Below are 25,978 nucleotides of genomic sequence, written 5' to 3' on the forward strand. Positions count from 1 at the left end.
GGATAAATGTGTGGCAGACTTTACACAAGGTATGGACCATGCAATAGAGTCCTTCAGGAAATACTTGTAATTAGGCGACATTGGATATTTCTAGCTGGATGAATTAAGATGGTCCAAAAGACCCGACTCACATGTAGGAGAAAGTGAGGACTGCAGATGCTGGAGACCAGAGTTGAAAAATGTGATGCTGGAAAAACACAATAGGCCAGGCAGCATCCGAGGAGCAGGAGAATGAAGAAGGGCTTATACCCGAAACGTCGATTCTCCTGCTCCTCGGATGCTGCCTGGCCTGCTGTGTTTTTCCTACTCACATGTAACCAACTCATAATGTTCCTAGTTTGTTCTCCTCAGATGGAGGAGAGAGAGAGAGAGAATACATAGGGACTAGAGTGAAAAAGAAGTAGAAACAAAATTGTTTAGCAGAGAGGCAAGCAGGCTTTTATTCACGTGTCTGTCATTTCCTCCTTGTTTCAGTAGAAATGCAAAAGAGGTGATGTGGGTTGATCTGTTCCTTATATTTTGTTTTATCTTCCATTTTGAGGAGCAATGCTTGATTTTTCTAGTGTTTTGGCTGAAATTGAGAATTGGTTCAAATTAAAGACAGTGATTGCCGAAATCAATACATCAGTCTGCTGTTTGTTTTAAAAACAGGAATGCACTCAGTTATAATTATCTTTCTGATATATCTTTCAATAAATATATGCTTAATTATCAGTTTCAAAGTTTATTTATTCGAATGAATCATCAAGGCACTTAAAAGATCACAGAGCATGTTATGTAGATGATGCATTGAATATGCTTAATCCACATTGAAATTTGAGATTTAATCTCTGTTTGTCACACTTCATTAGTTCCCAAATCCTGTTTTCCTGTCTCTGATTTCCAAGGCAGCGTAGTGCCTTTGTTAAAGTGTAAAGAAGGTATTAATGAACTGGAATTGAGCAGAATGTACAATTCCTAGTTCATTTTAACTAACATCTGATGAAGGAGCGACGCTCCAAAAGCTAGTGTGTTTCCAATTAAACCTGTTGGACTATAACCTGGTGTTGTGTGATTTTTAACATTTTAACTAAAACTGTCATTTCTATGCAGAGGAAAATTATTGAGGAATGAATGAATTCTTCTGCAGTTCCAGTTCTTTAGACCGTTCCTGCTCTGAAAATTTCAATGGGAATTGACTAAAACCGTTCAAAAAGGCTACAAATCTCATGCCAGTACCGTGGCTGGCTAATAATAAATAGTTTCTTCTTCGAAGGCTTGGAAAACAACAGATCCTGAGCAAATAAAAATTAGTTGCTGAGCAGGGCATGTTAAAAAAAATTGCTGACCCAAATGGTGAGGGATTAAAAGTTCAGCTGGCCTTGGACCTATGGTTCTATGAGCTGGATTCAATTGGTTGAATTTGAGAAAAAGGGTTGTAGCAAGATAATAGGCATGACAGGGCTAATGCTGCACAGATGGTTAACGATGTGATGGCTATTGAGGAGCCAGAAAGACGAAGTACAGACGTCACTGCATTTAAAGCCCTTTTAATTAATAAAAAGAGAGTTACAGTGGGTTAAGCATTGTGAACTGAGGGTGTGTTCAGCTTCAATACACAACAACAAAGTTCCCTCTTCCGGTGTCACTCAGGATTTATTGGACTCCCTACTCTTTAACAATGTGTGTGGCTGACATTAACAGGCATATATCTGTACTTAGATGAGAAGGCCTTTGTAAGAAGACAAAGTCACTGTTTTGCCGATTAGCATCTATTTAGAAAGTGATTTTTCTTCTCGGTAGCTACACTTTCCTGTATAACTGAACTTTTTAGTTATCGTAAGAACCTTATGTACATTTTTCTTTGGATTGGAAATGAGAAGACATGTTTTTTGAAAAAGTAAAAAATGTATGAAAGCTTTTACTAATTTTCAGAAAATCTGATGTGAAAATTTATTTGATGTCTGTTGTTCATTATTATAAAAAAAACTTTTCTTGGTATGGAGAGATTCTGTTTAAGTGTTGTGGTGATATCTGAAAAACAAATATTAAAATATAAGAAAAAAAAACGAACACACGGGGCCATTCAGCCTCGAAATTCATACTGTGAAATCATGACTGCTCTGTAAGTTAACCCTATGTCCTTAACTTTTGCCCTACCTTAATAAACATCTATCAAAGTTAGATTTAAATTAAAATTGAAGCATCAATTGCCACTTATAGAAAAGAGTTCCAAACTTTTACCACCATCTGTGTACAGTATTTGTTAATTTCACTCCTGAAAGCTCTTTCTCCAATTTTTAAACTATACTCATTTGACTCCCCAACTAGTGGAAATACTTCCTCTCTATCTGCTTTCCTAAATATCTGAAGCTTGAATCAAATCACACCTTAATTTTCTAAATTCCAGTAAATACTACCCTAGTTCATTTCAAGTTCCCTTGTCAATCTGTGTGACCCCTAAAGTCATACAGCGTGGAAACCGAGCCTCTGCTCCAACTCATCCGTGCTGACCAGGTTTCCCAAACTAAACGAGTTCCATTTGCCTACGTTTGGCTCGTATCCCTCTAAACCTTTCCTATTCATGTACCTGCCCAAATATCTTTTTAAATGTTGTAACTGTACTTGCATCTACCACTTCCTCTGGCAATTCATTACATATATGCACCACCCTCTGTTTGAAAAAGTTGCCTTTTTAAGACCCTTTTAACTGTTTCCCTCTCCTCTCCCACTTGCCCTCTAGTTTTGAACTCCCTTACCCTAGGGAAAAGAATATGCCATTCACCATTTCTGTGCCTGCCATGTTTTTATAAATCTCTATAAAGTCACCCCTCAATCTCCTATGCTCCAGGAAAAGAAATCCCAGCTTATCCAGCCTTGCCTTATAAATCAAACCTTCCAGACCCAGTAACATCCTTGTAAATCTTTTCTGCACCCTTTCCAATTTAATAATATCCTTTCTATAACAGGGCAACCAGAAGTGTACACACTATTCCGAAAGTGACCTCACCGATGTCCTGTACAATGCAACATAATGTCCCAACTCCTATCCCCAGTGCTCTAATCAATAAATGCAAGCCTGCCAAATGCCTTCTTCACCACACTGTTTACCTATGATGCCATTTTCCATGAACTATGTATCTGAATCCCCAAGTCTCTCTGTTTGACAACACTCTCCATTGCCCTACCATTAACTAAATAAGTCCTGCCCTTGTTGGTCTTACCAAAATGCAGCACTTCACATTTATCTAAGTTAAACTCTATCTGACACTCATCAGCCCATTACCCCAGCTGATCAAGATCCCATTGTATTTTAAGACAAGAAATTAATTGACTTGTATTGTAGTTAAAATTGTTTCCAACAGTGGCAAGATATTCTTGAAATTGTGTCTAATGGAGGCAAGTGGGCTGGCAAGAACTAAATTGTTTGGCACAGAGAATAAGTCTTACTGTTCCATCATAGAGAGATATTAGTATGGTAGAGAGATAATGAAAGGAGCAATTATTTCTATTCATCCAGATAGTTTTTCTTTTTTGAAAGGTTTTTTTGGTTGATTTTGAAATTAAATGTTAACAATAAGGGGGATGAAATAATTCAAAGTCATCTCAGCCCAAGAGTATAGAATGAGGCACAACGAATAGTTTTCAATATCTGTGTTCTTAGGCGGCCCCCTTATACCAAGTCATGCTTTAGATATTGCCAACTGTTGAAACAGGAAGTCACCATTGAACATATTCACACATTCATGGTCAAAACGGAGCAAGCCATGTATAGGCATAGTTAGAGAGAATGATAGAAACTGTGTGAGGCCATGTCAGCAAAATGGTTACCTGTAAGACGATCAGACATAGTAGCAGAATTAGGCCATTTCACTGAGGATGTGCCATACTGTAAGAGGGTCAGTGCTGAGGGAGTGCTGCTCTGTCTGTAAGTCCATACGCAACAGGAGCAGAATTTTGATATTTGGCCTAATGAGTCTGTTCCACCATTTGAACATGGCTGATATGTTTCTCAAACACATTCTCCTGACTTCTCCCCATAATCCTTGATCCCTTTACTAATCACAAACCTACCTATCACTGTCTTAAGGACACTCAATGACTTGGTGTCCACAATCATCTGCGGCAATGAATACCACAGACTCTCATCCTCTGGCTGATGAAATTCCCCCTCATCTCAGTTCTTAAACATCATCCCTTCACTCTGAGGCTGTGCCCTCAGGTCATAGTTTCTCCTACGAATGGAAACATCTTGTTCACGTCCACTTTATCCGAATCTCACAGTATTCAATCAGGTCTCCCTTCATCCTTCTAAACTCTATTGAGTACAGACCCAGAGTCCTCAACAGTTTCTCATATGGCAAAGCCCATATTCCGAGGATAGTTATTATGAAGTAGTTCTTTTGAACCACCTCTGGATCCCCTCCAAGATGAGTAAGTCCTTTCTTGGATTATGGGGCTCAAACTGCTCTCAGTATTCCAGATATGGTTTGATCAGGGCCTGATCCAGCCTCAACAGTGCACCTTTGTTCTTGTATTCCAGCCCTCTCGAAATGAATGCTAGCATTGTATTTGCTTTACTAATTGCCAACTGAATCTGCATATTAATGTTAAGTGAATCCAGACTTAGGACTCCTAATTCCTGTCTGCTACAAATTTCTGAAGCCTTTCCCCATTTAGAAAATTGTCTACACCTTATTCTTTCTGCAAAGTGCATAACCTCACACTTTCCCACATTGTTTTCTATCTGCCACTTCTTTGCCCACTGTCCTAGCCTGTCCAAGTACTTCTGCAGCCTTTTTACCATAAGACCATGGATGTAGGAGCAGAAATTAGGCCATTTAGTCCATCGAGTCTGCTGTGCCATTCAATCAGGGCTGATAAGTTTCTCAATGCCATTCTCCTCTTTCTCCCTGTAATCCTTGATCCTCTTAATACTCAAGAATCTATCTATCTCTATCTTAAATATACTCAATGACCTGGCCTCCACAGCCTTCTGTGGCAATGAGTTCCAAAGATTCGCCACTTTCTGGCTGAAGAAGTTTCTCCTTATCTCCGTCTCTTTGCACACAGAATTTTGAATTTTCTCCGCATTTGGAAAATAGTCCCTGCCTCTATTCTTCATACCAAAGTGCATGACCTCACACTTTCCTACACTGTACTCCATCTGCCACTTGTTTGCCCACTCTGTGAACCTGTCCAAATCCTCCTCCAGCCTCCTTACTTCCTCAATGCTACGTGTCTCTCTATATATCTTTGTGTGGTCCTCAAACTTAGCCAGAATGCCCTCAGTTCCTTCATCTAGATCGTTAATGTGTAAAGTGAAAAGTTGTGGTCCCAACATTGAGCCTTGTGCAACACCACCTGCCATCCTGAGAAGGACCCTTTTATCTCCACTCTCTGCTTTCTGCCAGACAGCCAGGCTTCTATCCATGCGCGCACCTTGCCTCTAACACTGTGGGCCTTTATCTTATTCAGTAGCTTCCTGTGCAGCACCTTGTCAAAGTCCTTTTTGAAGTCCAGGTCTTCACCACTATCTCTGGCAGCTAATTCCATCCACGCACTACCCTCTATGTGAAAGTTGCCTCTTGGGTCCCTTTTAAATTTTTCCCCTCTCACCCCCTCAACCTATGACCTCTAGTTCTGAACTCCCCAACCCCAGGGATAAGACCTTGTCTATTTATCCTATCCATGCCTCTCATGATGTTATAAACTTCGATAAGGTTACCCCTCAGCCTCTGACCCTCCAGGGAAAACAGCCCCAACCTACTCAGCCTCTCCCTTTAGCACAAACCCTCCAACCATGGCAATATCCTTGTAAATGGAGTATGTCACAAAGGTGGTCCTTTTTTCTAAAAACTGTTCTTTTTCTCAAGGATGCTGTGTCCTTGAGTTTTTTCAGAGAAGCTGTAAACAGGCTGGGCTCCGAAATGGTCGGGTTTGGTTCCGAGATGAAAGGCCTTTTTGTTGATACGTAAACAGATGAGTCTTTAGGCCAAAGCTTTTATGTTTTTAGAAGTAACCTGTATAAGTCAAGGGGGCATGGCCAGCTGTCTAACTGAGCAGTTCAGTCCAAAGCTAGTTAAGGCAGTGCAGCAGTGGGGTGTGTGGAAACAGGCTGCTAGATTCTTCCTCCTTCTGTCCTTCAAACTTTGACCTGTAAGCCTTTGTTTCATTTTTACTGTGTTTAAGGGGTTTGCTTTTGGAGATTGTTGTGGATATTCAGAACAACATAATGAAGTCTAGTTTGGATAGACTGAGTTCTGTAGGGGTTCTTTTATTCTGTTCTTTGTATTTCTTTGGGTAATTTTGTGAATAAATTTTTGTCTGTTTTAAAACCTGGTAGTCAACCTTGCTTACTTACTCTGGATAACTTTCACTTTGCACTTACTGAAACAAGTTGTAAAGTTATGCTCTGAGCTGTAACAAGTACAACATAGGAAAGTGTGAGGTCATATACTTTGGTAGGAAGAAGAAAGGCATGGACTATTTTCTAATTGGGGAGAAAATTCAGAAGTCTGAAGGACAAAGAGACTTGGGAGTTCGAGTCCAGGATTCTCTCAAGGTAAACTTGCAGGCTGAGTTAGTGGTTAGGAATGCAATGATGGCATTTATTTGGGAGGACTTGAATATAAAAGCAGGGATATACTTCTGATGCTCTCTAAAACTCTGGTCAAACCACATCTGGAATATTGTGTGGAGATTTGGGCCCCATATCTCAGGAAGGATGTACTGGCCCTGGAGTGTGTTCAGAGGAGGTTCATGAGACTGGTCTCAGGAATGAAAAGCTTAATATGTGAGGAACATTTAAGGACTCTGGGACTATACTCGATGGAGTTTCGAAGGATGAGGGGGGAATCTAATTGAAACGTACAGAATACTGAATGGTCTGAACAGAGAGAATGTTGGGAAGATGTTTCCATTGGTAGGAGAGACTATGGCCTGAGAGTACAACCTTAGAGTAGAGCTCTAAAACAGAACGGAGATAAGGAGAAACCTCTTCAGCCAGAGAGTGGGGAATTAATGGAATTCATTGCCACAGAAGGCTGTGGAGGCCAGGTCATTGAGTATACTTAAGACTGAGAGAGAGAGGTTTTTCAGTATCAAGGGGATCAAGAGTTATGGGGAGAAAGCGGGAAAATGGGGTTGAGAAACTTAGCAGCCATGATTGAATGGTGGAGCAGACTTAATGAGCTGAATGGCCTGATTTCTACTCCTATGTCTTATTGGCTGTCCTTGGTCTCACGTGCTCATTACTTCCTCAAAGAATTCTAGCGGATTTGTCAGGCATGACCTTTCCTTGATGAAACAATGCTGACTTTCACCTATTTTACTATACACTTCCACGTATTCAGAAATCTCATCCTTCACAATGGATTCCAGGAGCTTATCCACGACTGAGGTTAGGCTAATTGGTCTGTAATTTTCCACTTTTTCCCTACTCCCTTTTTAAACAGGGACGTCATTTTAGCAATTTTCCGGTCCTTTGGAATCCTCCCTTATTCTAACGATTCCTGAAAGATCACCTCTAAAGCCTGCACTATCTCTTCAGCTATCTCCCTTTGCACTCTGGGGTGTAGTCCATCTGGTCCAGATGATTTATCCACCTTCAGGCCATTCCATTTTTCTAGCACCTTTTCCTTGGTGATGGCCACCATACTCAGCTCTGCCCCCTCACTCTCCTGAATTTTTGGAATATTACTTGTGTCTTCCACTGTGAAGACTGACACAAAGTAATTGTTCAGTTCCTCAGCCATTTCCTTGTTCCCCTCTACTATCTCTCCAGTGTCATTTTCCAGCTGCCCCATGTCCTCTTCTGCCTCTCTTTTGCCTTTTATATATCTAAACAAATTCTTACAATCTTCCTTTATCTTACTGGCTTGCTTACCCTCATATTTAATCTTCTCCCTCCTTATTTCTTTTTCTGTTGCCCTCTGCTGGTCTTTATAAGCTTTCCATTCCTCTGGATTCCCACTTTCCTTCACCACATTAATTGCTTTCTCTTTTGTTTTTATGCTATCCCTGACTTCCTTTGTCAGCCATGTTTGCCTCATCCTCCCTGTACCATGCTTCTTTTTCCTTGGGGTGAATCTCTGTGTGTCCCAGAAATTCCTACCATTGCCGTTCCACTGTCTTTCCTGCTGGACCCCTCTCCTAGTCAATTCTACCCAGCTCCTCCCAAATGACTCTGTATTTGCCTTTATTCAGCTGTAATGCTGTTACCTCTGATTCTATCTTCTTCTCAAAATGCAGAGTAAATTCAATCATCGTATGATCACTGCCTCCTAAGGTATCCTTCACCTTAAGCTCCCTTATCAAATCTGCCTCATTGCACAACACTAAATCCAGAATTGCCTGTTCCCTCTAGCTGAAGTTGCTCCAAAAAGCCATCTCATAGACATTCCACAATTTCCTTTTCTTGCAATCTACTACCAACCTGATTTTCCCAGTCCACCTGCATATTGAAATCTCCCAAGATCACTGTAACTTTGCCTTTCCTGCACATGTTTTCTATCTCCTGGTATATTTTGCACCACAGCTCCTGACTATTGTTTGGAGGTCTGTACATAACTCCAACTATAGCTTTTTTCACATTTTGCAGTTCCTCAATTCAACCCCACAAATTCTACACCATCTGACCTACTTTGTTTCTTACTCTTGATTTAATTTCATTTCTTACTAATAAGGCAACCCTACCCCCTCTGCCCACCTACCTATCTTTTTGATACGATGTTTATACTTGAATATTCAGCTCCCAATCCTGATCCCCTTGCATCCACATCTCTGTCTTGGCCACCATTTGAACATGCCAATTTTGATCTGTGCCACTAGCTCATTACCTTATTCCTTATACGCTGTGCATTCAGATATAACATCTTCAGTCCTGTATTAACCGTCCCTCTTCTCATTGTCATTTCGTTTGTCCAATGTGCTTGAAGTTTCGTTGCAAGCCCTTTCTAGCCTTCTCAACACCGCATCTATCTTTCTGTCATCTGCAAACCCAGCAACGATGCCCTCCATTCCAGCGTCCAAATTGTTAATGTGTAACATGAATAGTTGTGGTCCCAACACTGACTTCTGTGGAACTCCAGTAGTCACAGGCTGCCATCCAGAAAAAGACCCTTTCATCGCCTCTCTCTGCCTTCTGACAGTCAGCAAATCCTCTCTTAACTTGCCATTAACTTGCCCCTAACCCTATGGGCTTTTATTGTATTTAGCGTGGCACCTTGTGAAAAGCCTTCTGGAAACCCAAACGGATGATGTGCACTGGCTGTCCTCTGTCTAACTTTCTTTTTATTTCCTCAAAGGATTTAAACAGATTTGTCAGGCATGAAATTCCCTTGACAAAGCTGTGGTGACTTAGCTGTATTTTATCATGCACTTCCAAGTACTCTGCAATCTCATCCTTAATAACTGGCTTGAAAATCTGACCAATGTCAAGCTAACTGCATATAATTTCCTGTCTTCTGCCTCCTCCCTTCTTAAACAGGGGTATTATATCAGCCATCAGACCCTCCCTGACTCCAGTGATTCCTTAAATATCACCGTCAATTCCTCCACAAATCTCCTCAGCTATCTCCTTCAAAAGCCTGGATATCAGTCCAACTGGTCTGGAATTAGAGACCTTCACACCTTTCAGCTTCCTCAGTAACTTCTTAGTGATGACCACTAAACTCACCTGTGCCCCCAAACTCCCTTGGAGTTCAGATATGGTACTAGTGTCTTCTTCTGTGAAGATTGATGCAAAGTACCTATTCAGTTCTTCTGCCACTTGTTTGTTCCATGTAAGTACTACTACTGAGTGGAAAAAGTCAGACATAAACCCAACAAGTTTTTAAATGTGTATAATCTGTCTTTCAGCCTGTCTGATATTAAATATTAAGCTGGTGGATCTCAAATTTAAAACATTGCCAATTCCTTTACCCAATCCTTCTCTAATCCACATCTTTGAGCCACACAATCCCATTCCCAGATTGTAGGGCAGACTCCAGACCTCTTCTTTATTCTACCAGACTGTAGAATTCATCACTCAGAAATCCCAGCAATAGCAAGAATGATAATTGATTCTCTTCCTCCAAACCTGATCCTAGTGCTCTAGGAATGTCTATGAATCACCTTTAACACACTAACTACTTGTGAAGGTGCCTGAACATTTTCATGTCTTCACATTACAGTAGAAAGGGTATCAGTCAAGCTTGAGATTAGCCAACTGATGGACCAACATTCACAGATACTGCAAGAGAGAAGAATATTGAGCATAGATTTTTGGGTTTTTCTTTTATTAGTTGCCTTCCTGAAACTAAGAAAACCACACTATGTGCCTGTGACTGCTCAGTGCTGTACAAAATGCCTTGTCTTCTACTTCTAGATGTTGACCATATGGAGTGTCTTTCCAGACGGTCAGCATTTGAGCAATCGAGGTTACAATTTCGCCATGTCTATTATGAGGCTGAATCTGTAATATTGCTGCAACTACTGCACGCATTCATCAAGTCATTTTTGTAACTTGTTAATTGTTCTGGCCACAATTTTGGAAGTTGTTCTGTACAGAATAGCATGTCAAACGTCTCACCTTTCCAGGATCAGAGCAGAAAGATTGATTCAGTAGCTCATGCCACTACAGACATCAATTTACCTTTTGTTTACCTTTGGCTCCATTTAGAGTGAAATAACCTCACTTAGAGTGAAATGATCCCTCAAGGAACGTTTTGACATCTTGCATGGTACTGTTGCATCATAGTTAATTATGTGGACGTGCCTTTTATAAGATTTTGAATTATAATGTTCATCTTTGCACAGGTAAGAAAACGTCCTTGCGAAGCTTTGCAGACCACTTTACGTTTAATGGTTCCTCAGAAGTCCTTCCGTATGTTCATTCAATTTTAAACTGAGTGCAGTTCAAGAAGCTTGTCCCTATTGCCTGTTAATATCACTTGTGAGCCTTGCTGTGCATACTTAGAACCAGTAGCTGATGTGCAAGCCTAAAAGCTCTTTGTTGGTAATGCAGGCTTAAAATGAAACAACTGATTTCATTTTAATTTCCATGACTAATCCATTAGATAACATGGAAACTTCAGCAACAGTCTAATTGAAGTGTTCCTTTTTCTTAGGTATTTCTTAGAAGTGAGAGTTGCACCAACTCATCCCAGAAGAATTGGAACTCTGACTGAATCTTTCTTCATTTCTACAAGTAACAGTAGTGGTGATAAGGGATCGAGTTTGAGTTAAATGATGAACTTGAGCTCTGATGCAGTAAAGAAGCAGATTTTTTTTTGATTTTCCATATTTGGGAAGAAATTATGAAGCTTCACTGCTGGTAATAGTGCCTTATGAATTTGCAGCAGAATTGGGGTTGCGCTACAGCCCCATCCCTATTTTCTGTCTAATGAGGTCATGTATCATTCAGAGAGTTTTGCGTTTTCTGCATTTATAATCTGTTCTTTATTACTTAAAATGTGCCCTAAATATTTTTGTAATTAGTTGGCCTGACTGAAGGTTTTATAGTGTTGGGCATTGCCATGATGAAACTAACCCAAAGCGGTGCTTAGCAGTTACTTTCTCCATAAGAAAGGAGTAAAAACAAAACCCGCAAAAATTGTTAACTTGATCATTCTTGTGATGTAAGTGTTAAATATAATGGCAATAGTGAGTTGTACACTCAGTGTTTGAAGAGGAAGAGGCAGAATAATATTTTGGATGAGACCCTTTTCCATTTCTTGTTTTCTGATCTCACCTACTGGAACGTGACACTTTCAGACACTGAGTGACCCATGCATTTTCAGAAGATCCTGCCTTTATTTCAGGCATTTTATCATCACTTGTGGATTTTAATTTGTCATTCTCAAGCCTGTGACTGGACTGGAATTACTAGGAGCAGGTCATGTTTCTGCAAGCCTTCTGGGTCGTGGATCGATTCCACTGAGAGCCGTTTAAAACCTTGAATGAGCACTGAAAATTCTTTAACACAAACAGGAAATGCTGGAAAAGCTCAGCATGTTGGGCAGCATCTGCAAAGAGAAACAGAGTTAATGTCTCAGGTCCAGTGACCCTTGCTCAGAACCGAAAATTCTTTAATTCTTTAATATTTGTCCAGATATAGGATCAAAGGTAAATGAACTTAACTCTGTGGACCAATCGAAAACATTGACCAATCAGCCTTTTCCTGCAGGCCACCCCTCTCCCTCTGCCTCTCGTCATCATGGCGATAAAGTCTTATCAACACAGTCTGAATTATTCACTCCAGGTTTTTTTTTGGCTGTGCTGTAGTTTTTGATATACTGTACTCTTAATGATTTTTGTATTAAATGGCAAGCTGAAGACTGTGCAGTTAATAAAATTGTACTTTAAAAGTTGTCTATGACATAATTATAGCAAATTTATGGAGAAATTATTAGCAGCTGAGTACAAAGAAATTGTATGTTAAGACCATGTTACTTAACTTGAGGGTTGCAAAATTAACACGAATGGAGCCCTCTGTTGTAAATTGCATGCTGTTATGATTTATAATATGTTCACTTCTGAAACATTGCCAACTACTTTCACATTATAAAACAGCAGCCAATGGTATAGTGGTCCACTTGTGATTGTGCTGCATTTCAAAGTCCAGCTTTTTGGGCAGGAGCAGATGCTTGCTTTTTCTGCAGGTGTTATAAAGTGTTGTTTGATTTCCTAATATGCAACCGCTATAGAGATGGGTTCTGGTTGAAATTGCAACTTGGGGATGTCGCTGTGTTTAGTAAGAGGGCAGGCTGTACACCAGTAAGACCCTGGCCCCAAGAGCAGAATCTTTTTAGCCACTGAACAAATGGACAATGATGACATGACAGCTGGTAAAATATAGTAAGGATTGGAGAAAGTGAGCTTCTTGATGTCTTGGAGGAAAAGGTACATTTTGCCACCTGAGGTTTCAATAACAAGATGAGAATCTTGCTAGTGAGAAGCAAGAGACCTACTTGCCTGTATTTACATCTCATTGCTGCCTATTCTCACCTTTGTTTATATGCAATTTGCTATTCTCCTCAAAAGCAGAGAGAAGCTAGATGATGACACTTCATGAAAATCTGAGCAGGCACCTGAAGGCTCCAACTCGCCACTTGCTCTTGTAGGCCTTCTCCTTGGGCAACATTCCCTCAAATGTCAAGGCATGCTCCGTGGGCAGCAACCATCTACATCTTTCATCCACGGAAATTGGCATTGAACACATGCTAGCCTTACCATATCATTGTGGTGCATATCTGATTCATTTCAATACCGTTATCTACTTCATTACTCTATATGGAGCACACTAGCACCTTGTATTGTAATGCTGTTGTCAGGCTGCTTTGTACACAAGTTCTGGCACTCATTTCGTGCATCAGGCCAGGGTGCATTTCAGGCTTTTAGTTGGTTTCTTCGTGCTTAGTCACTTTGTGTCTGCTGTGATGTTCACAGCATCTCTGCATTGCCTTGCTTTGCCTTGCCTTTTTGCGCATTGTCACCTTACTCAGAACTTGCATTCTCATAGTACTTTTGCCTTGCATTTTAGCTTAGACTCAAAAACATGCAGCTTGCCATGTTTGCCAGCAATGATCGGTCAAGGCGTGAACATGTTGTTGTACATCATTCGGCTACATCAATGTCACACCTGTGGCATGTGTTACCAGCTTTACCAGCTTATGTTAGATGCAGATGCTGGTATCCAAAGTGGACAGGCAGGAGGCTGGAAGCTAGGCAGCATCAGGAGGTGAAGAAGTTGGCATTTCAGGTGTAACCGTTCCTCAGGACTGGGGGTGGGTGTAGGGGAAACTGCAGGTAAAGGGGGTGGCAGGGGCAGGGTGGTGAAGTGAGGATTCAGACTTCCCATTGACCAACCAGGTCTTACTCTCTACCTGTCTTCACCTATCCCCACTTCACCACCCCGCCCCCACCACCCCCTTTATCTGTAGCTCCTCTTACACACATCCCCAGTCCTGAAGAAGGGTTATACCCGAAACGTCGACTTCTCTACCTCCTAATGCTTGCTGTGTTCTTCCAGCTTCCTGCCTGTCACCAGGTAATGTGGCAAGCTTCAACCAATGGCCATGTCGCAATGCCGGGAGTAGTCCTCAGTCAAGTCGAAGGAGATTGTTGTAACTGGGGGTGCACTGGCAGAGTAAGCCAAGAGCATCATTCAATATCAGTGCAGAGGCTTGGATGCAGTTAGTTGATTGTTTGGTCCCATTGGAATTGGGCCACAGTCAGACCTACAGGTCCTGACTGGGAGATCTCAGTTGGTCCGGATTGGGGACAGCATCTCCAACACCATCACACAGAGCACAGGGACCCCCCAGGGCTGTGTACTCAGTCTATTGCTGCTCACCTTGCTGACACACGACTGTGCGGCGATGCAGAGGTCGAATCACATCATCAAGTTCACTGATGATACGACTGTGGTGTGTCTCATCAGCATGAGCAACAAGTTAGCATATAGAGAGGAGGTGCAGCAGTTAACATACTTGTGCAGAGTCAACAACCTGTCTCTGAATGTGGACAAGACAAAGAGATGGTTGTTGACTTCAGGAGGGCATGGAGCGACCACTCTTCGCTGGAAATCGACTGCTCCCCCGGTGAGATCGTGAAGAGCACCAAATTTCTTGGCATACACCTGGCGGAGAATCTCACCTGGACCCTCAATTCCAGATCCATAGCCAAGAAGGCCCAGCAGTGTCTCTACTTTCTGAGCAGGCTGAGGAAAGACCATCTCCCAACCCCCCTCCCCCCCCATCCACACCATGTTCTACAGAGGGTTCATTGAGAGTACTGAGCTGCTGCATCACTGCCTGGTTCGGGAATTGCACCATCTCGGATCGTAAGACCCTACAACACCAATAGTGAGGACAGCTGAGAAGATCATTGGGATCCCTCTTCCCTCCATTACAGACATTTACACCGCACTCTGCATCTGAAAGGCTAAGAGTATTACGGAAGACCCCACACACTCCTCACTTAAACACTTCTCCCTCCTGCCATCTGACAGAAGATACCGGAGCATTCGGTCTCTCACTGCCAGACTGTGCAACAGTTTCTTCCTCCAAGCCATCAGGCTCCTTAACACAGTATGATCGGACTCTTTCCCATCTGAAGTTCCTTGCACAACTTTGAATTGCTGCTAGAAAATGTCTATTATTTATCATTCTTCTATTACACTGTAACGTGCTTGTTTTGCACTTCTTAATCACTTTATGCCGTGTACGATTATCTAGTTTGTGCTGTCTATGTAGCACCCTAGGTCCCAGAGGAATGCTGTCTTTTTACTGTAACAGTTGTATATGGTAATAATGACAAATAAAAAGCAACTCTCCTCTACTCTCTACCTGTAGCCTGTGCTGAGTTAGCTGTCAGCACCTGAGTTAAAACACTACAATTGGTCTGTCTATCCATTGATAATAGTGCATCATGCTCTGGCTCTTGAATAGTATTTGGTGACTTTTTGTGAAAATGAATGCATGGATACATGGAGGATTGAGTGAGATGATGGGTGGCACGGTGGCATAGTGGTTAGCACTGCTGCCTCACAGCACCAGAGACCCGGGTTTCATCCCTCCGTCGGGCAACTGTCTGTGTGGAGTTTGCACATTCTCCCTGTGTCTGTGCGGGTTTCCTCCGGGTGCTCCGGTTTCTTCCCACAGTCCAAAGGTGTGCAGCTCAGGTGAATTGGCCATGCTAAATTGCCCGTAGTGTTAGGTGTAGGGGAATGGGTCTGGGTGGGTTGCTCTTCGGAGGGTCGGTGTGGACTTATAGAACATAGAACATAGAACATAAAACAATACAGCACAGAACAGGCCCTTCGGCCCACGATGTTGTGCCGAACATTTGTCCTAGCTTAAGCACCCATCCATGTACCTATCCAATTGCCGCTTAAAGGTCACCAAAGATTCTGACTCTACCACTACCACAGGCAGCGCATTCCATGCCCCCACCACTCTCTGGGTAAAGAACCCACCCCTGACATCTCCCCAAACCCTTCCACCCTTCACCTTAAATTTACGTCCCCTTGTAACACTCTGTTGTACCAGGGGAAAAAGTTTCTGACTGTCTACTCTATATGCACTGGTGTTTTTACTATCATAATGGATAAATCCAGCCTTCACAATTTGCTTTATAAAAATCGCATCCTGTCTTTAAAATCTTTTGAAGAACTTGTTGAAAGCTCTTGAAGATTATTCTAGTACTTGATAGTATCATGATCAAGCTTCACAATTTCAGAAAACCCTGTATTTCGCATTCTTATTTGTCTTTCCAAAATGGACAACCTTACATTTGGCAGGGTTGAACTCCATCTGCCACTCCTCAGCCCAGCTCTGCATCATATCTAAGTCCCTCTGCAGCCGACAACAGCCCTCCTCACTATCCCCAACTCCACTAATCTTCGTCTCATCTGCAAATTTACTGACCCACCCTTCGACTCCCTCATCTAAGTCATTAGTATAACTTACAAACAGCAGAGGACCCAGAACTGATGCCTGCGGAACTCCACTTGTAACTGGGCTCCAGGCTGAATGTTTACCATCTACCACCACTCTCTGCCTTCGGCCGGTTAGCCAGTTTTCTATCCAATTGGCAAAATTTCCCTCTCTCCCATGCCTCCTGACTTTCCGCATCAGCCTACCATGGGGAACCTTATCAAATGCCTTACTAAATTCCATGTACACTACATCCACTGCTCTACCCTCTTCCACATGCTTGGTCACCTCCTCGATGAATTCAATAAGACTTGTAAGGCAAGACCTCCCCTTCACAAATCCGTGCTGGCTGTCCCTAATTAAGCAGTGTCTTTCCAGATACTCATAAATCCTATCCCTCAGTACCCTTTCCATTACTTTGCCTACCACCGAAGTAAGACTAACTGGCCTGTAATTCCCGGGGTTACCCCTATTCCCTTTTTTGAACAGGAGCACAACATTCGCCACTCTCCAGTCCCCTGGTACCACCCCCGTTGACAGTGAAGATGAAAAGATCATTGCCAACGGTTCTGCAATTTCCTCTCTCGCTTCCCACATAATCCTAGGATATATCCCATCAGGCCCGGGGGACTTATCTATACTCAAGTTGTTCAAAATGTCCAACATATCTTTCTTCCTAACATGTATCTCCTCGAGCTTACCAGTCCATTTCACACTCTCCTCTTCAACAATACGGCCAAAGGGCCTGTTTCCACACTGTAAGTAATCTAATCTAATCTACTGTTAATAGATATTGATATTCTACCAGAATCTCCAGATCAGTAATGCAGCAAGAGGTTGAATTCCACTCCCACCCACCTTCAGGAGTGATGAACCACATGTCTAAGTGATTTGGTTCTGGCATTGCCGACGACCTTGAAGTGTAGATCACCTAATTCTTCTAGTTTAAACTGGTATTTGACATCCTGTGTGGTGAGGCACAGAATCCTATGTGGGAAAAGAGGAGACAGAAACAGTTGATAATATCAACCATACAACTGTGTAACAGACTATATTCATGCTCCAGAGTGACAGGCAGTAGGCTTTTGTGAAAATTTTTTTTTTTAGCAATACAATACTAACTTGCATGTATATAGTGCTTTTAATGTCAAAAACCATCCCAGGGCATTTCAATAGAGGTTTATTGATTCATGCAGAAGAGGTCCTTTGGCCCTTGAGTCTGCACTTTATAAGAACTACTCAAAATCTACATTAGTCCCACTTTCCAGCACTTTGCCCATAGCTTTGAATATTATGACATTTCACATCCAGTACTTTTTAAAGGTTATGAAGTTTCCTACCTTAGCAACCCTTTCAGGTAGTGCAATTCCAGATTCCCACCTGGATTCTCAAATCCTTTCTAAATCTCCTACCTTCCACCTTAAAATGATGTCACCTTGTCATTGACCCTTTGTTTAAGAGGAACAGCTGCTTTAATCCACCTTTTACATTCCCCTCATAATCTCCATACACCTTCATCAGGTCACCTCTCAACCTTCTTTGCTCAAAAGGAAAAGCCTGAGTTTAGCCAGCATCATTGATCAGACAGAAATTGACATGGAGCCATGTAGAAGATATGAGGACAACCTGGTCAAAGATATGTTTTAAGAATGAGAGAGGTGAAGTGTCTGGAATAAGGTTACGAGGGATGAGTTAGCAAGCAGAATTGAAGGACCATAGATTTTGGAGGATTGTAAGGTTGTTAGATGTATCAGAGCTGAGGATTGGCTAAACCACAGTGCAATTTCTTCACAAAGTTATGAATTTTAATTTTGAGTCTGAACCTAGACCAAACATAGGTGTGATGAGTGAACAAGTTGATCTTTAAGGGTACCAGGGCAATGTTGCTGGACAGAGGAGCCATTGCAGCAGATTCTCTGACAGGACAGAGAAGGTCATAGAAGACAGAGGGAAGTTGTGGAGAGGTGATTTTCTGACTGGAGGTCTGTGATCAGTGGTGTTCTCCAAGGACCAATTCTGGGATCTCTGTTGTTTTGTAATAAAAATAAATGGCTTGGATGAAATTGTAGGTGGTCTGATTAGTAAGCCTGCAGATGACATTAAAATTGTTGGAGTTGTGGATTGTGAGGAAGTTTGTCAAGGGATACAGCAAGATATTGGTCAGTTGGGAAGTTGGGTGGAGAAATGGCAAATGGAGTTTAATCTGGACAAGTGTGAGGTGATGCATTTTGCAAGAGCAAATGCAAGACAGAGGTATACAGTTAATGGTAGGACTATGAGAAATATTGAGAAACAGAGGGATCTTGGGATGCAAGTCCATAGCTCCCTGAAAGTGACCTCACAAGTGGATATCGTGGTAAAGAAGGTGTATAGCATGCATGCCTTCATCAGTAGGGGCATTGAGTATGAAAATTGGCAAGTCGCATAGCAGTCATTTAAACTTTAAAATGGGAGAGGGTACAATTTTAAAGGAGATGTGTGAGGCAAGTTTTTCACACTAGAACATGTTGCCAGGGAGGTCATAGAAGCAGATGCAATAGAAACGTTTGAGAGGCATTTGCAGGCAAGGAATAGAGAAATGTGGACCTTATGCAGGCAGATGGGATTGGTTTAGAATGGCATCACGGTCGGTGTAAACATACTGGGGTGAAGAGCCTGTTCTTGTGCTGTACTGTTCTATGTTCTATATTCTCCGGAGCCAGGAAAGGGCTGTTGGATTATAGTAGAGGAAGATGGTGCTGTCAATTGTGTCAAAAACTCCAGTCAGGTTGAGAGGAACATAGAACATTATAGCGCAGTACAGGCCCTTCGGCCCTCGATGTTGCGCTGAATAAGGAGGAATAATGCACCGCACTCAAAGTCACAGAAGATGTCATTCTAGACTTTGAGGCCCATTTCAATACATGGTAGTGTAGAAACTTGATTGGAAAGTTTTAAGGAAAGGGTAGTGAGAGAGATGGGTACAGATTTGGCAAGCAATTACATATTTCAAGATTCAGACAGGAAAAGGTGGTAGACTGCAAAGACAGAGAAGTCTGTAGCAGTTCATAGAATCCTGACATTTGGCCCATTGAATCACACTGAATCATCCCAACCAGACCCAACCCCCTGCAATCCTGCATTTTCCACAGACACGATCCCACAATATGCCAAGCCTGCACATCCTAGTACACTATCAGCAATTTAGCGTGGCCAATTCACCTAACCTGCACATGTTTGGACTGTGGGAGGACATCCATGCTGACACAGGGAGTATATGCAAGCTCCACATAGACAGTAGCAAGAGGCTGTAATTGAACCCGAGCCCCTGATACTATGAGGCAGCAGCGCTAACCACTGAGATGCCGTGTCACTTACGGTGTGATATTTGAAGGGGGGGATTAATTATAGCAGATATGTTAGTCGAAATGCAGTTGTAGGAAGACAGTTGCATTTAAAAAGCATCTTTAATGTTACCCCAAGTGATGGATAAGATACCACATTTTACCCTTTGACATGTCATAAATGTTGCCTTTATAGATAGAGCTTGGGAGCAAATCCAAATTATCCTGGTCAAAGGAAGGTTGGGTAAACTTGGGAGAAAAATGTAAGTTATTGATGGCAGTCGTCATTGAGTCTTTAATTTTTAAATTTTATTTTGAAGAGAACAAGGAATTTTCACATTTAATGTACAAGAAAAAGTCAGCCTTTCAGTCTGAATATACACTTAACATTGAAATTTCAAGGCACCTATACAAAGAGGCCAAAGGGCTTCACAATGCACTTTGGTTTTATTTTCTGAAAATCTTGTTTCTGTGGAGTAATTCTCGTGATTAAAAACACAGCAAGCCAATCCAAAACAAAACAACATACACAAAATTAAAGAAAAAAGAGTGACTATCTTTTTTTTGTAGTGGCTATTGGAACTTAACTAATTAACCCACTCCCCTTGATTCATTGTGTGTGTAAAACACAATCATTCACGTTATGCAACAGATATCAGAGCTGATACCAATAATTTACCTCTGAAAGCTGGCTTTTCATAGGAAGTGAGTGTTTTCTGATTAAAACGTTTCTATTCCTGCATACCCAGTGTTTGCCGCCATGTTCTATGAAGTTAATTTTATATGTGTTCACTTTGTCTCTCAGACTCCACTCTCAAATTTGAACAGACCATTTACAGTAATGGAGATAGGTCATATGTTTTCTGACTTTTGGGCAACTGTGATATTTAGCGTACAGCATCTTTTATCTAATTTTAGAAAGAAATTCCCTTGTCAATTCTCTGGCAAGATGGCCAGAACATCCAAAGTGTCGTAAATAGCACTCTGCAGTGATGTGACCCAGATTTTGTGGATGTAACAATCGCAAAGCCATCAGCGTTTACTGTCAATATTGCTTTGTAACTGATAATAACTTCTGGCTTCCACACATGTTGTTGAACTTGAAAATGCAGAGGTTGTGGTCAGTGATTTCCTGCCATACCAGAATGTGGAAATTGAAAATTTTCAACATTTAAGGTTCTTACAAATGGAAATCCTCTGAAGCACTTGGTCTGATGTGAGCTTCCACTTTTGTTGATGTGAGTTACTTATGTTATTAGACACATTGTAAAAATCTTTAAAAATGTTATGCTTTTCTGAATGTGTTTCAATTTTGATTTTAACAACGGACTAAGTTCATATTTACTTCTGAACAACATCTCTGGCTCTGAAACACTCATTTTATATTTGTGGAAGGTGAGATTTGTCTAACGTAATAACTCCTATAGGTTTTTAGAAAATAAGATTTTTAATTTTTAAAATTTTGTTTGATATTTCAGTTGCTATGTTAATCCCATATGTATACCCCAATTTTATTTGGTTTTCTGTAAAATGATTTTAAAATGAAGGATAATCAGGGTTTTTTTATTTTTCCGGTTTGCTGTCTGTGAGAATTCTGCAATGTGATTGGTTGATTAATCTGCTGGATGTCTTCTTTGCTGAGAGTTGAAAATTCTCTTGAATTGATGCTGGAATCAAAATAGTCCTATGGAAAGAGGAAATTGAGGATATAGAGATTTTTGGTCAGGATTAAATTCTGTTGCTTTGCCGTGGAGTGCAAAATCTCGGCCTTTATTGTTTCCTCAATCACCTGTGCTTTTCAGGCGGTGGTCATGGCTTCTTTAGATTCTCATTCAACTGTGCTGCCATCTACATCAGAGGTAAAAGTGATTGGACTCAACATTAACTCTGTACTTCTCTCCATAGATGCTGCCAGAGCTGCTGAGTTTCTCCATCATTCACAGCTTTTACACCAGAGGCATATTAGGCTGTATAGCACATGACACCAATGGAGAGTATGTTTAATTTGATGAGCAGGTAGTTGAATGCATTTTTCACATGACAGAGAGTACCATATTCATGTTTTTGATCTAATTTAAATGGTACTTTTAAGGTTCTGAAGTAATTGCTTAGTTTAGGATTGAGAGGAAAATATAATTATTTTCACTGTAATTAAGGAAATGTTAGAGCAAAGAATACTTTTCATGTTGGGGAAACAAATAAATGTTGGTGAGCACCAAACAATTTTTAATTCCAAATATAAAGCTTGTCGTTTTTATGTGTGAATTATTTATTTGTTTTATGTCACTTCAGGTTTGATAGTCCAGAGTTCATGTGAAGTTAGTGTTATTCATTTTCAAGCAATTGAATCCAAGACAACGTTATTGTTAGTAGGTGACCTCCTCGATGGTAATATAACTGATGTAGAGGGGAATGTGATTCCTGATACTTATTGCATTCCTCAACTGTACTTTCATGGCTGAGGAGATGGGATTTACTATATCTTGTGGGGAAAAAACTTATACATTCCTGTTTGGAGGTCAGCATAGCAACACTATTTCAAAATGCACAGGTCTATTGTCATCACCAGTGTTCAGAGAGTAAGATTGCTCTTAACCTTCAGCCTTTCAAGTGCTTTCGGAACACAATGAAGAAACAAAGAAAAAGGCGATGCTTTCAGATCAAGAAATGGCCTTAAGAGGCAAGTAATCAGATGAGGATGAACTGTCTTTTCCTTATCATTGGAAGAGAAGGGGACACTTCTGAGAATGACAGAATTACCATTGTGGTTTGAGCAAAATATATAAATGTTTGTGCAAGTAGATAAATGTTTGTAATTCCTTCATATTGTAATGCTTTATTGATAATATAAGAAAATTGAAAGGAATGTATTTTGGACAAGGTGTAGTAGTCAGATTGCTGGGTATGGCTACTCCTCAAGGGCAGTTATGGATGAGGAATAAATGATATTCACATGCTATGAAATAATAAGAAAAACAGGTAGATGTTCAATTGACATGTCAAAGCTCAAATGTACTGTGCTGCAGAGTGTTTCAACATACCTTGCATTCCTGGCTTGGTTGTGCTGCCCATTTGGCTGCTAGGTAGATGGTGTGTATCACCCTGTTAGGAAAGGAAGATTGGAATCGAGAATCATACTATGCAGCACATACCTGGTTAGGGGATGTGCTGAGAAATAAATTATCTGTTGAACTTGAGAGTGCAAAATTCTGTATTGCATTGGAGGAAATAAAGAGGGGTAACTGTCAAGTCAACCAAATCAAGTACATATGCAAGTGAGTTTAGTTCCACCTGCTTTGAGATCTGTAGTTTTTAAGTTCAAATTCCTCATGTAAACAGAAATTCAATAAAATATTTAATGGGAGTCTTTTTTGCTGAGTCAGGTGCTGTTTTGTCTGCACCAAGTACCTTCAGTTAACTGCTCCAGGTGTTCCATGTCTCAAACTGGACAGAAGTGGCAATCTGAGGCACATGGTCAGTACATACTTTTTCTGTAATAGAACCAGCGTGGGAATACATTAACTTCCACAGTTTATTAAACTCACGTATAAACATAGGGCATTGAGGTGTAACATTTATTTTCCATTTATTTAACTACTGTGGCATTAGATGTTGAGATTATCACAATTACTGAGTGATAGAATGAACTGAAAGGTGGGTGAGATTATAATGGTAGATGCTATTTATGGTCCTTCAATTTTCTTGTATTAGTACTAAAGAATTATAAAGGAAGTATCTTTGTAATATCTTTGTAGTGAGCTGCACAGTATTTTAAGAGATTGTCTTTATGGAAACTATTACTGCATACATAAGGTCTAGGTTGCTGCGTGCTCATCAACGCTAGTAAAATTGGTGCAGGTTATTGTTTGCACTTGGCTGTTCGGTGTTGTTTGTAAATCAGACCACTGGAAGCATCTGTTGGGTTTTCTGATTGGTCAGGTGATGTTGTAAAGATTCTTGCTCTTGTTTGTATCATTTTAAAAAATGTATTTTATCACGAGGTGCACTACCAGTTTAAAGTTGTAAGTTCACATCCTTCTCAAATATTGGTGCTGAGAATCAAAAATCAGGATTTTATTTCATGTACTATTGGTGATGTTAGGTATTGAGACAAATAGGTTATAAAATATTCTCTTAATTGTCTTTTTGCAAAATGCGCCTTAAAAGTGTTTTCATTTAAGGTTTTATTATCCTTTTCCCTATTCTTGGATACTCAAATAAAACAGGTCTGTATATGTTAATATAAGTGTAATATTCTTGTAACTTGGGAGGTTCTTTTGTCTAGACCAAATGGCAATACACAGTGGTTTAGACAGAAGAGTGTAAATCTATCATGTATATCATTGTCCAAATAGTTAACTGCACAACATTCAATTTACATAAAATAAATGGATATTGCATCTTGACGCATTCTCAGCAATCTGGTGCTACATTACAGTCTGCCTTATTAATTCTAATTTTGAAAGGAATTTAAAAGTAATGGGGTGGGATTGGGAGATAGGCAGTGCGGGGAAGCTGCCATTATTTTCAAAATGTTTTGATATCAAAATAAATCAATATTCTTCATAGTTATTTAAAGTAAATGAAGGTTGGCAAATGATAGTATAAGGTTAGATCATTACAATAACACAATCATAAGTATGGAAATATTATTTCTCATTTCCAATATTTAGGGGTCATACAAGCATTGGAACATTTAATATCTTAAGACTGATTTATTTAAAAGATCAAATGTAACCTTATAAACACAATTTTAAAGAATATTTACAGGAAAGCCATGAGCTGATTTCTTGGTTACTGTCCAACCAGGTTATGGATGTGTCAGGTAGAATGGCGAAGGGTTTGAGATTCTTCAATCAAATATTCAGAAAAGACCATCAATAATATTCAACAATCAAGTTGAAAGCCTATTGGAAGGCAGGATAGGGAACTGTCAATGTAGTCTGTGCAAATGTCTCAGAAGGAAATTTCAGTAAGGAAGAACTCCATTTTTAGATCGTCTCCAGTGTCACCTCTCATCCTATGCAAAGAAATCTAAAGTCTGCCCTTAAAATGAAGATCACGGGTCTTCAGATCTTAGGTTGGAACACTGTTACCCTCAGTAACTTGAGAGCTTTTTTTCATTGAACGTATAACCCTTTCGCACCCATCCCGTTTTAAGGGTGCCTTTTTCACAGTGTTCTGTGTAACTTCTTATTTATTAATCTTTGAGCACTTAATTTTCATTGTCACTTTTGAAATTGTGTTGTTCCTTCAGAAGAGATAAACTGTAATTTTTTTTGCACAATGTATTATAAAATTGAAAGCAGGGCACTCCACTCATAACCAATGCATTTTTAGCTCTATCTTGACCACATGAAATTCAACAGCACATAAATTTTTAAAAACATTTTGAGTAAAGGGGAAATATGAAAACCAAGAACAACTGAGATTCACAGTGTTGTTCGAATAAAATTTGTCATCCTCAAAGTGTTAAAATAAGGAAAAAAATTAACAGTGTTACTGGCCAGATAACTACAAGACATCCATTTTTGGCCTGGCATTTAAGGACAAGAAATTTGTCATTTAGATACACACTGTTTTTAACCAGAGGCAAAAGTCTAGCTCAATACTTAAAAAAAAAGTTTTCAGAAAGTTATCTTAAAAAATAACTATGAAAGTTCATCTCTTCTTCCAATTAAGATAAAGTCCAAAACCAACACCATTAAAGAACTAAATATTTAAAACTATTTTTCTCTTTTTGAAAATATTGTAGAAGAATAAAAAAATAAACAAACATCAACAGATAGTTCTGATAGAAGTAGAGGGGTAAAGCCTTAACTCTTGTACAAGAAAACAGCACTATGTGTACACACAGAACACATGAGTGAATATGTGTATGTGTGTGTGCTGAGACTTTGTTTGACTGTACAGTATAAATCTACAAGGTGGTGGGTGTGGGTAAACATCATTGCTTAGGAATACTTCTCCAAGATGTTTCCCTGTGACATAATGTAAAGGATTTTATCTTTAGGCTGCCTTAGGACTGCACTTCCAAAGTATGTTGTTCATTCTTTATCCCACTTATAACCAAAATGCGAAAAGAAAAACTGGCTTGTACACAATTAGGTAGCTGTGTTTTCTTTCTAAGTGTCCAGCTTTTTTTTAAATCACTTAAGCATATTAAATATAAATTATGTGACAAATGTACAAAATATGTGCCGGACATTTTCTGCTGAACATGGTGTGTTTTACCCCTAACATTTTTTATTTTTA

The 25,978-nt window shown here is 40.3% G+C and overlaps 1 protein-coding gene across 3 annotated transcripts in view; it reads left to right on the forward strand.

Annotated features, from left to right (window-relative positions):
* Positions 1-25,978, forward strand: part of LOC122543809 (macro domain-containing protein CT2219-like) — a 955,696-nt gene that overhangs the window by 60,253 nt on the left and 869,465 nt on the right. The gene's annotated exons all lie outside the window — the stretch shown is intronic.

This window comes from Chiloscyllium plagiosum, chromosome 45 (assembly GCF_004010195.1).
Source record: "Chiloscyllium plagiosum isolate BGI_BamShark_2017 chromosome 45, ASM401019v2, whole genome shotgun sequence".
In the NCBI taxonomy this organism is placed as follows: Eukaryota; Metazoa; Chordata; class Chondrichthyes; order Orectolobiformes; family Hemiscylliidae; genus Chiloscyllium; species Chiloscyllium plagiosum.